At 42.8% G+C, this 11,601-nt stretch overlaps 1 long non-coding RNA gene across 1 annotated transcript; it reads right to left on the reverse strand.

Moving 5' to 3' along the window:
* Window positions 1-7,085: 7,085 nt before the first annotated feature.
* LOC149970367 (uncharacterized) lies at window positions 7,086-9,111 on the reverse strand. The gene is made up of 2 exons (XR_016493229.1): window positions 8,694-9,111; window positions 7,086-7,818 (listed from the first exon to the last, which is right to left on the reverse strand). It is a non-coding gene; the product is annotated as an uncharacterized LOC149970367 (long non-coding RNA).
* Between the last annotated feature and the right edge of the window lie 2,490 nt (window positions 9,112-11,601).

Below are 11,601 nucleotides of genomic sequence, written 5' to 3' on the forward strand. Positions count from 1 at the left end.
CTGGTCAGATGAAACCAAAATTGAACTTTTTGGCAACAATGCAAAACGTTATGTTTGGCGTAAAAGCAACACAGCTCACACCATCCCCACTGTCAAACATGGTGGTGGCAGCATCATGGTTTGGGCCTGCTTTTCTTCAGCAGGGACAGGGAAGATGGTTAAAATTGATGGGAAGATGGATGGAGCCAAATACAGGACCATTCTGGAAGAAAACCTGATGGAGTCTGCAAAAGACCTGAGACTGGGATGGAGATTTGTCTTCCAACAAGACAATGATCCAAAACATAAAGCAAAATCTACAATGGAATGGTTCAATAATAAACATATCCAGGTGTTAGAATGGCCAAGTCAAAGTCCAGACCTGAATCCAATCGAGAATCTGTGGAAAGAACTGAAAACTGCTGTTCACAAATGCTCTCCATCCAACCTCACTGATCTCGAGCTGTTTTGCAAGGAGGAATGGGAAAACATTTCAGTCTCTCGATGTGCAAAACTGATAGAGACATACCCCAAGCGACTTACAGCTGTAATCGCAGCAAAAGGTGGCGCTACAAAGTATTAACTTAAGGGGGCTGAATAATTTTGCACGCCCAATTTTTCAGTTTTTGATTTGTTAAAAAAGTTTGAAATATCCAATAAATGTCGTTCCACTTCATGATTGTGTCCCACTTGTTGTTGATTCTTCACAAAAAAATACAGTTTTATATCTTTATGTTTGAAGCCTGAAATGTGGCAAAAGGTCGCAAAGTTCAAGGGGGGCGAATACTTTCGCAAGGCACTGTATCTCTATAGGCTACAGCAGAACACACATATGAGAATATATAGGCCTCCTGCCTATGTGATAATATGAAGCACATGTCATATTCATGTTCTTTGCTGGAAAGGTAAAGGGGAAAAATGTCCTACCTTAGTTTTCAAAACCTCCCACAATGACTCTCCCCATGTCAAGTCCATTTACCTCCTAAGAGTCAACTTGCTCAAGGCCATGTGCGGGCATGTGGCTGTGATGTTTAGCCTCCTTCTAAGGCTGTTCTGAAGACTGGCTGTAGTGTGTATTTACATTTTTGTTTGTAGGTTGTCCTCTTTAGCCTTGTCTACAAGGCTTGCTGCCACCAAATGCGCCTTGGTTCAGGCATGATCAAAACCTTTTTTCTGAGGGCTCTTTGTTGTTTTTGTCTTTTACATCTGATGCATAGAATGTTAATTCACTGTACATTCCACCCACTCTTTTGCTAGTTAAGGGAATTTTGTTATCAATGTTCATACATTTCAATTAATCTAATCGGTCTGCAACAGAGTTTGTAAAGTTCTGGTTTAAATGAAACAGACAGAATTCCCAGCTTACAAAAGTCAACTCAATGTTTATTCACGAGAGCTCTCAGTTGATATACAAAGACATTCATTTTACACCATGCTTCTTACTTACGCACACACATGCACACTAACATTAGGAGAGCTATCTTCTTCTAAAGAATTCTCACCACGGTTTATCACTACCCAGCCAACAGTTCCATTCCCCCTAGATTAAGGAAACCTGGAGGGGTACTCCCTGTCCTATCATATCGTAAATTCTAGCCGGGTCGGTTCTAACACAGTTTAATTGTTCTTCGTGTTTTCTTTAGGCACACACATTCTTTCCCCAGTCCAACCTAGTTGGACTTATGTTTAATATTTGTATTATTCCTTATATATGCTACACAACCTATACTCCCCAATGGTTAAGTTTCCGGGTAGAACTATTTAATCATTATCTTTAACCTTATAAATTATTTTATCACTAGTTTAATCCCTCCAGTCATCTCTAGACCAAAGCTCCCAACCTTTTTGCATGTTGTACAGCCCAACTTTGAATTCTGCATGACAAGCCAGGGGTTATACGTTTGCTTGTTCTTGAACTACAACTTGCACCTGCTCCAAACACTTTGTCGGTGAACGCACTGCCTACCTCCCTCCCAGCTCCAGTCTCCCTCACCCGCTGAGTCTGACTAGCTAGGAGGCCTACTAGCTAGTGGAGGTGCTGATGCTGAACTGGTGGGATTAGCATCGCCTTCAGGAACAGTTTGCCTCTCACTCCTCTCCCCTGACGCTGAAAGTTCTCTGGCTCGTTCTGGGTTCGATTCACCATTTTTCTCTGGATTTTTGGACTTGAAAAATGTCAAACTTGATTCTCTTTTCTTATAAACTTTTATTTGGTTTTACCACAATTCAAAATCAGTAGGGAGACGACTAGACTACGTGCCGTGATTACGTCGGGACCTCTTCACTAACTGACCAGCACTACCAAGACCTGTGTCAAGATCAGTCACTTACCCTACTGGCCATCCCCATAACCTCAATGTACAAATAAGAGAGAAGGTCTGGAATCAGTGTAGCAGGATAGGATGATTACATAGAAGGATCACAAGGCTTTTACATGGTCTTTCTGGGGGGCGGGAGAAATAACGAGGAGGCAACTTGATTTAATGCTGATTGCTTTTATTAGAATGTTACAGTGCGAATAGTGAAATAATCAATAAATCATGGTTCAGGATATAGAACAAAAACAGTGGAATCTGAGAGGCAGGATCCGGCTCAAATTAAGCACTGCTTTTGAGCTTTTATTGAAAAAGGCTTGTTGGTCTTTCGTCGGCTTCAAATGATGAGAAATGCTTTAGCAGGAAGATGGAGTACTTATTTTTCACGTCTTGTGTTAAAACGTTGGCCAGATCTTTGACGTGTTTGGCTTGGGAACTCGTGTGACGTTCAGCACACTACAATGCAGCATTGGGAGAAGGAACTTTAATCAAGATTCTGTTATAGACCGCAGCACACATGAATCACTCAGTTGCAATTTTGGGATGTAAATCTTGGGACAAACGCAACATTTTGTTTGATGCATGCCAGCAAAGCCACTACACAACACATCACTAAACTATACATTAATTGCACTATAACGGTGACAACCGTTGCTCACAAACTAAATACAGCTGTCCTGACAGCGCAGCTTTCCTTTCAGCACCATGGAGTGAATCCTTACCACCGTTACACCTGGCTAATAGCGGTAACTCATCTGACAGCGAACAGTTCATTCAGCCTCATTTACTGACTTTTTAAAGCCATAGCTGTTATGGCTGACTTGTTTAAACAAATGTGGTTTCTACTGATTCCTTGTGGATTTGTGTAAGTCGATAAGAACCTCAATATCCTTCAATAAATACGAACGGCAACTTGAGTTTTGAATTTTGAACTATACACAAACATTACATTTTTGTTCAGTAAATTCACAATGTTCTTATATCATTAACACTTAGCTCTAAGAAGAAGCAAGTGGAAGCAAACAAGCTGCGATGAGGTAGGCCTATTCGTTCAGCAATTTCAAAATGGACACAGATAGATTCAGAAATACAGATAGATTCAGAGAGAGATGTGCTTAGCCTACCATTTGAGGTATTTTCTTAGGCCTATGTGGTCTAAAAAGGAAGTTAAATACAATTACGAGGATCCACTTTTGTAGACAATATACAGACACACAGACACCGCATTGCATTTGGTCTCATCTGACCACAACACTTTCACCCAGTTGTCCTCTGAATCATTCATATTTTCATTGGCAAACTTCAGATGGGCATGTATCTGAGCTTTCTTGAGCAGGGGGACCTTGCGGGCGCTGCAGGATTTCAGTCCTTCACCGCGTAGTATGTTACCAATTGTTTTCTTGGTGACTATGGTCGCAGCTGCCTTGAGATCATTGACAAGATCCTCCCGTGTAGTTCTGGGCTGATTCCTCACCGTTCTCATGATCATTGCAACTCCACGAGGTGAGATCTTGCATGGAGCCCCAGGCCGAGGGAGATTGACAGTTCTTTTGTGTTTCTTCCATTTGCGAATAATCGCACCAACTGTTGTCACCTTCTCACCAAGCTGCTTGGCGATGGTCTTGTAGCCCATTCCAGCCTACAATCTTGTCCCTGACATCCTTGGAGAGCTCTTTGGTTTTGGCCATGGTGGAGAGTTTGGAATCTGATTGATTGATTGCTTCTGTGGACAGGTGTCTTTTATACAGGTAACAAACTGAGATTAGGAGCACTCCCTTTAAGAGTGGGCTCCTAATCTTAGCTCGTTACCTGTATAAAAGACACCTGGGAGCCAGAAATCTTTCTGATTGAGAGGGGGTCAAATACTTATTTCCTTCATTAAAATGCAAATCAATTTATAACATTTTTGACATGCGTTTTTATGGATTTTTTTGTTGTTATTCTGTCTCTCACTGTTCAAATAAATCTACCATTAAAATTATAGACGGATCATTTCTTTGTCAGTGGGCAAACGTACAAAATCAGCAGGTGATCAAATACTTTTCCCCCATACTATATATTTAGCAGCGGTAGGCGTTAATTTGACGTGTGCAGGACCGCTTGCAGCTGTTTTTTTAGCACATGTTGGATCGCCTGCAAGCACATTTGAACCCACTTATTTGACGCGTGTAGGCATTAATTTAGCGAGTGAAGATGTTAATTTAACGCGTACATGCGTTGATTTAGCGCCTGCACCTGTTTACTTTACACACGTAGCATTAAAAAGATTGCGTTTTGACCACGTGCTATAAGACCCAAACGGCGTTCAGGCACCAGGATAAAGTGACGTATGCGTTAGATGCTCTGTTAGAGGCCCAGTGCTCTGGATCTCTCTCATGATGGACTGGACCGTATCAGAGGTTGATCCCTGACCTCCCAAATCAGCTGTGTGTGTGTGTGTGTGTGTGTGTGTGTGTGTGTGTGTGTGTGTGTATATATATATATATATATATATATGGGTTTAGGGAAAATTTAATCAGTTTCACGACTGGATACATTCAACCTAAATTTATCTTCCGTATTTAACCCATCCCCTCTGAATCAGAGAGGTGCGGCGGCGTACCTTAATTGATGTCATCAGCACCCGGGGAGAAATTGTTGTGGGGGTAATCCCCTTGCTCAAGAGCTGAACAGCAAATTATTCCACCAGGCAGACTCAGGGATTCGAACTTGCAACCTTTCGGTTACTAACCGCTAGGATACCTGTCGCCCCTGTCGTCTAGTTTATGTCGTCTAGTTTGCAGTAGTCTAATCTTGAGGTGACAAAAGCATGGATTCGCTTTTAAGCGTAATTTTTTGACAAAAAGTTTTTGCAATTGTAAGATTGCAAAAGATGGAGAAAAAAACCTGCTCTTTTGTGTAGTCTCAGTACTATGATAGGGTCTAAAACCAGGCTAGAGCATTTCTAAATACATTATTTGTCTTCAGGAAGGCAGTGAGTTGCTGAGCAAAAGCTTTTTGTACATTTGTTTTAGTGGAATGGGAGTTTCGATATAGGCTAATAAATAGTCTAAGAAAATTCTGTGTCAAGGTTTGACTTTTTCAGGAGAGGCTTTATCAGTGCCACTTTTAGTGAGTCTGGCACAGATCTGGAGGATAAGGAGACATTTATTATGTTCAACATAGGAGTGCAGAGCACAGGAAGTAGCTCTTTCAGTAATTTAGTTGGAATAGGGTCCAGTAGGCAGCTGGAACATTTAGAGGTCATGACTATTTTCGTGAATGCATCGAGAGATACAGGATTATAAAAACTTGTGTCTCCATTGATCTTAGGTCCTGGCAGTTCTGTGCAGACTCAGGACAACTGAGTTTTGGAGAAATACACAGATTCAAAGAGGAGTCTGTAATTTGCTTTCTAATGACCGTGATCTTTTCATCAAACACGTTCATGAATTCATCACTGCTGAAGTGAAGTCCATCCTCTCTTGGGGAATGCTACATTTTAGTTAGCTTTGCGACAGTATGAAAAATACATTTTGGATAGTTTTTATTCTCCTCAGTTAGGTTGGAAAAGTAGGATGATCGTGCAGCAGTTGATATTGCGCAGTACTGTCTTACCCAGCCAATTGGAAAACTTCCAGTTTGGTGGTGCGTCTTTTCCGTTCCAATTTTCTGGAAGCTTGCTTCAGGGCTTGATGTTGCTTGATGTCGTTTTTAGGTTTTGGAGGACTTTCTTAGCGGATGTACAATCATTGCAAATTGAATTATGGGGAGGTTCAGGCCCCTGAGTGAACGTAATTGTACACTTGCAAACTCGACTAAAAACAAGGGCTGAGGGGCTTACGTTGCAAACGTCCATTGCTTGTCTAATCATTTGGACCGCCTTCCAAGATTTACATTTTTAAATGTTTATTTTTATTGAACCTTTATTTAACTAGGCTGATGAGGATGGGGATTGGTGATGGTTTTAGGGATTCCCCCAAGGGCATAAGGAAAGGGTAAGTGGACGAGGGTTTGTTTTTTTATGAGTTTGACCTGCAGCCAGGTTTTCAATTTACTCTTGAACATTGTAATAGTAGCACAAGGTGCAATTTCGAAATTGTGTAGTGAATCAGTTTTCCTCTTGTCATGTTAGTCATTGTTAACCTTAGAGAGATATTTATAACCGATCAACTAGCCCATATTTAATTAGCTAGCTTTTGTAGCCCATTGATTTTGTTGTAATGTTTGAGTCACTCAGTTAACCATGAACACATATAATAAATGGCAAAATGTGTAGAATTGCAGGAAATAAGCTTTAAAATGCCAACAAGAGTGGTGTGAAAAGTTTGTCATGGACAGTGCTTGTGATGAAATGGGGGCATGAGGGAAAACGTTTGTGAGTCACTAATATATACTTTGTAATCATGAGTAAACATGCAGAGTTTGTATCTATATACTTTTCATCATATATACAGACTAGATTTATGTGGTTAGTTATATAGTTAATGTAACACAAGTATTTATTTTAGTCATATACAAGCAGTAACCATTTAAAAGTGAATGTATTAAGTATTTATTTTAATAGTAACTGAATCTGTTTATGTGGATGTATTAAGATAAATATCTCATATTACTATATTGTATTAATGTGATTTATTAATTGTCCCCTCATCTCTCATACACACGTTTCTGTAGTCAAGCCAAGTGTCCTCTAATGTGGTAGCTCAGGTTGACCACTGGAGGCTGATAATTGTGGTGTGAAGGAGACAAGGCTTCTGTGACTTATACCTTTGTGCGTGTGTGTGTGTGCATAAAAATAACAGTCACCAATACAGTTGATAAGAATATATTGTAAATACAGTCCATTGATTAAGAACAATACATCAAGATGTTTTCATTAAGTTTAAAAGAAGCCAAGCACATCTGTGGCCCTGAAGCCTTATCTGTAGGCTATAAGATAACTAAACAGGTGGAATTAATACATCTCCACAGAAGTGGACCTCTGGGCTCTGAGTGGGGGTGTGTCACTTGCTGAAGTCCCATTCAAACTTGGAACCAAACAGAGAAATTGATGTTTTCTTCCCAATAGAGAATCCTGTACCCAGAAATTGTGCCTCGATCCCATCCTTGCCTACTCCAAAGCCTGTATCAGCTGCCAGACGCACTGTGGCTGTCGCCTTCCCGTGGGACACAGAGGCACCTAGGAGCTCAGCTGTGGCCATGGCTTTAACTCCTTCATTAGTTATCCCAGCAGCAACACCGGCGCTGGGCAACCTGCCCTCCACCTTCAACTCGCCACCGAGGTCTAAATGAGTCTTTCCCAATTCGTAGTCAAGGTGCCCACTAACTCCCCTTTCCTTCGATGCCATACCACCAGCACCCATGTTGGCCAACTTGGTCACCGACCTCACGCCACCGATGTCCAATTCACCCTTATACACTCCTGCCTCCCCGTGCCACTCTCCTTCCCTGTCTACCTCGTGGTCATACATCGTCTCAATGGATGCCTTTACAGGTATACTTGTTTCCTCGCTCCTTTTCATCTCTTCAATGGCAGTGATGACTAGAAAAAACACAAGACAGATGTGGGCACAGGAGAGAGATAGAGAGAGAGCGAGAGAGATTGAGAGAGAGAGAGAGAGAGATGGATATGTAACAGCAACAAAAGTAATAGAATGACATTATGGATAAAAGAATGGCCAGTCTATGAGATCAACATGGTTGGGGTAGGGGGCAGTATTGGGTAGCTTGGATGAAAAACGTGCCCAGATTAAGCTGCCTGCTACTCAGCCGTAAACGCTAGAATATGCATATAATTAGTAAATTTGGATATAAAACACTCTGACTTTTAAAAAACTGTTTGAATGATGTCTATGAGTATAACAGAACTCATATAGCAGGCAAAATCCTGAGAAAAAATCCAACCAGGAAGGTTTGTAGTTTTTCAACGATAAAGTGCATATTTACATCCAAAAATCTCAGTTTATATTGGTGCTTTACGTTCAGTAATGTTTTGCTTCCAAAACATCCGGTGATTTTGCAGAGAGCCACATCAATTTACAGAAATACTCATAATAAACATTGATAAAAGATAACATACAGTAGGCCAACTCATTCTGTTCTTCTAAAATACATTTTCTTCACATCATAATGTTTATTTAGACCTGACTAAAATAAATAATGCTAAATGTGTTTACGTTAAAGGTAAATTACAGTGAGACCGGCAGCCTTTTGCATGACAATAACCGTCTGACAAAATGTAATGACCGCCACAGCCCTAGATACAACTCAATATTAGGAAGGTGTTCCTTCCTGTATACTCAGTGTACACAGTCATCCTTTTCTTTTTTTTACAACCCCAACCTCACAAATACTTCTCCACATAGTGTAAGTGTGGTGACTAAAAGTTTGTTGAGAGTAGTTTAGTTTGATAATTACCTTTCTGCTCAGTCTGCAGCTGTTCTCAGGATTGGAATATTGAAGTGGATGTGATGTCCTGCTGTTGCTGCGCAAACATTTATAGTTAAACTTCTCTCATTATTAGCCCATGAAGTCGAACCAACCAATTAGAGTACACGGTTTTATCAGAGGAGGGGACAGGAAATGGATAGGCTGGGTACTAAACGGTTTAGCTAACATACCTCTACTTGTACAGTATAAACGGGAAAAATAAACAAAAAAGAAGTGGGCCCCCAACATCCCATCCCACTCCTCCAAACCCACCTAACCAACATGTCTCCATCCTCTAGCCCTATTCTATCAACACGCTTGTAGTCTGCGTCTTAGACAAATATGTTAACTTGGACTCTTACAATAACTCTGTAAAACCCAGCAGTTATTTTAAGAAGTAGAAAGTGAAAGTGTGGGAGCAACAGACTCTATTGGGGCTGTCCCCCCCAATCCCCTGTGGCAATTTGAACTTTGAACTCACTGTTACAATAACTCAGTCAAATCCAGCAGTGATTTCTAAGAAGTGGAAAGTGAAAGTGTGAGAACAGAACAAGACTCTCTCGTGTGTGTGGACATGTTTAACTATACTTCTGGGGACCAAACATACTTTGACACAATAAGTGTTTCTCGTGTGAAAAATAGCTTAAAGTCTGAGTACAATCCTCTCCCCTGTAACCTTTTCCCAGGTCGTTGTTGTAAATGAGAATGTATTCTTAGTCAACTTATCTGGTACCAGAAGGGTTAAATCAAAAATAAATAAATGTCTGCAAGAACATAAGGGGAGTGTACCCTTTTGACCTTTTATTGAAACAGTTTTGTTGGTCTTTTGTAGGCTTCAAATGATGAGAAATGTCTGGCCGTCTGGGTTCGAGGGGGCCGGGTGAGCCTTCTGGGGGCCGGGATGGCCGATGGGCTTTGGGAGGCCAAGAAGGCCGTCTGGATTTGGGGGTCCGGGCGTATGAGCAGTAGGGGGCGGCGGCGAAGGCCACTGTACAAGGGAGTGTTCAGGGGGCATGACACGCTGGTCATTGTAGATGGAACGCTCTGGGGGTTTGGTCCAATGACCAGTGGAAATACAGGGGGAACACTCTGGAGGGGTGGCACGTTGGGTTCATGACTAGGTGTCTGGTATCCATCCCATCTTGGCTGGGGATGGTTGTAGCTGGCTGGCTGCTCAGGGTAGGCATAGGGAGCCTGGTAATGCTGAGCTGGTTGTTGGACTTAGGACTGGTAATGCTGAGCTGGTTGATAAGCTGGAGCCACTGGGATTGGTGCTAAATAAGGTTGGGCTGGGAGCTGAGCTGAGCTGGGGTCAGGTAAGGTTGGGCTGGTAGCTGAGCTGGGGTCAGGTAAGGTTGGGCTGGTAGCTGAGCTGGGGTCAGGTAAGGTTGGGCTGGTAGCTGAGCTGGGGTCAGGTAAGGTTGGGCTGGTAGCTGAGCTGGGGTCAGGTAAGGTTGGGCTGGTAGCTGAGCTGGGGCCTGGGCTAGGGCCTGGCCTGGCTGGGTCAGAGGCTGATGGGGCTGAACTGGGGCGTGGGCTGGATCCTGGTATAGCTGGGCCATGTGCTGCTAGGACTGAGCAGGGGGCTGGAGCCTGGTATAGCTGGGCCATGTGCTGCTAGGACTGAGCAGGGGGCTGGAGCCTGGTATAGCTGGGCCATGTGCTGCTAGGACTGAGCAGGGGGCTGGAGCCTGGTATGGCTGGAAGCTGATAGAGCTGAGCTGGGGTAGGCCTGAGCCGGAGACTGGTAGGGCTAAGCCGGGGTAGGGCTGACCTGGAGATTGGTAGGGCTGGGGTGGTAGTGCCCAACGGAGGTCAGGGGCCGACTGGGTTCTAGAATACCATTGAAGTTGTGGGTCTGTCCAGTATACTGTATGTAGACTTGACTTTCTGACCTTTACTACAGCCCCTGGGTCGGACCAGGTGGTAAGGTGGCGAGGTAGCGGATGATGGTGGAGCCTGTAGGCCGCTGTGCTGGGATCCATGGGACTGGGGGATAGTGCTATCTAATCCGTAGGACTGGTTTGATCTACCCCTACTCGTGGTGCAAACTGGTCTCTAGAGGGTTATGTGATATATCCGGGGGCGCTGAAGTACCGGAACAGATTGAGAAAAAAAGAGTCAAACAATGTGGCAGCCTGCTGTCTGTGGGGGTAAAACGGAGAGCACTCTGCAAGGTGCTATTAATTCAAAGCATTTTAGACGTCACTGCAGTATGCCACATACTTGAGTATAGCTGCAGGCCTTACACAAGTCCAATTTTCTAATAGCCTAATTTTCTAGGCGTCAGTGTACATGGACATTTAAACAACACCCGCCATATGCACAAATACTCAGCAGTGGGGCTCACAAGACCCACATTTCATATAATTTTCAAGACACCAATGTAACAGTAGAACAGTTATCACAATATCAGAAGATAACTTCAAATAAAATATATCTCTATAGGCTACAGCAGAACACACATATGAGAATATATAGGCCTCCTGCCTCTGTGATAATATGAAGCACATGTCATATTCATGTTCTTTGCTGGAAAGGTAAAGGGGAAAAATGTCCTACCTTAGTTTTCAAAACCTCCCACAATGACTCTCCCCATGTCAAGTCCATTTACCTCCTAAGAGTCAACTTGCTCAAGGCCATGTGCGGGCATGTGGCTGTGATGTTTAGCCTCCTTCTAAGGCTGTTCTGAAGACTGGCTGTAGTGTGTATTTACATTTTTGTTTGTAGGTTGTCCTCTTTAGCCTTGTCTACAAGGCTTGCTGCCACCAAATGCGCCTTGGTTCAGGCATGATCAAAACCTTTTTTCTGAGGGCTCTTTGTTGTTTTTGTCTTTTACATCTGATGCATAGAATGTTAATTCACTGTACATTCCACCCACTCTTTTGCTAGTTAA

The sequence above is a fragment of the Oncorhynchus mykiss genome, chromosome 29 (genome assembly GCF_057628025.1).
Source record: "Oncorhynchus mykiss isolate SJ-2025 chromosome 29, ASM5762802v1, whole genome shotgun sequence".
In the NCBI taxonomy this organism is placed as follows: Eukaryota; Metazoa; Chordata; class Actinopteri; order Salmoniformes; family Salmonidae; genus Oncorhynchus; species Oncorhynchus mykiss.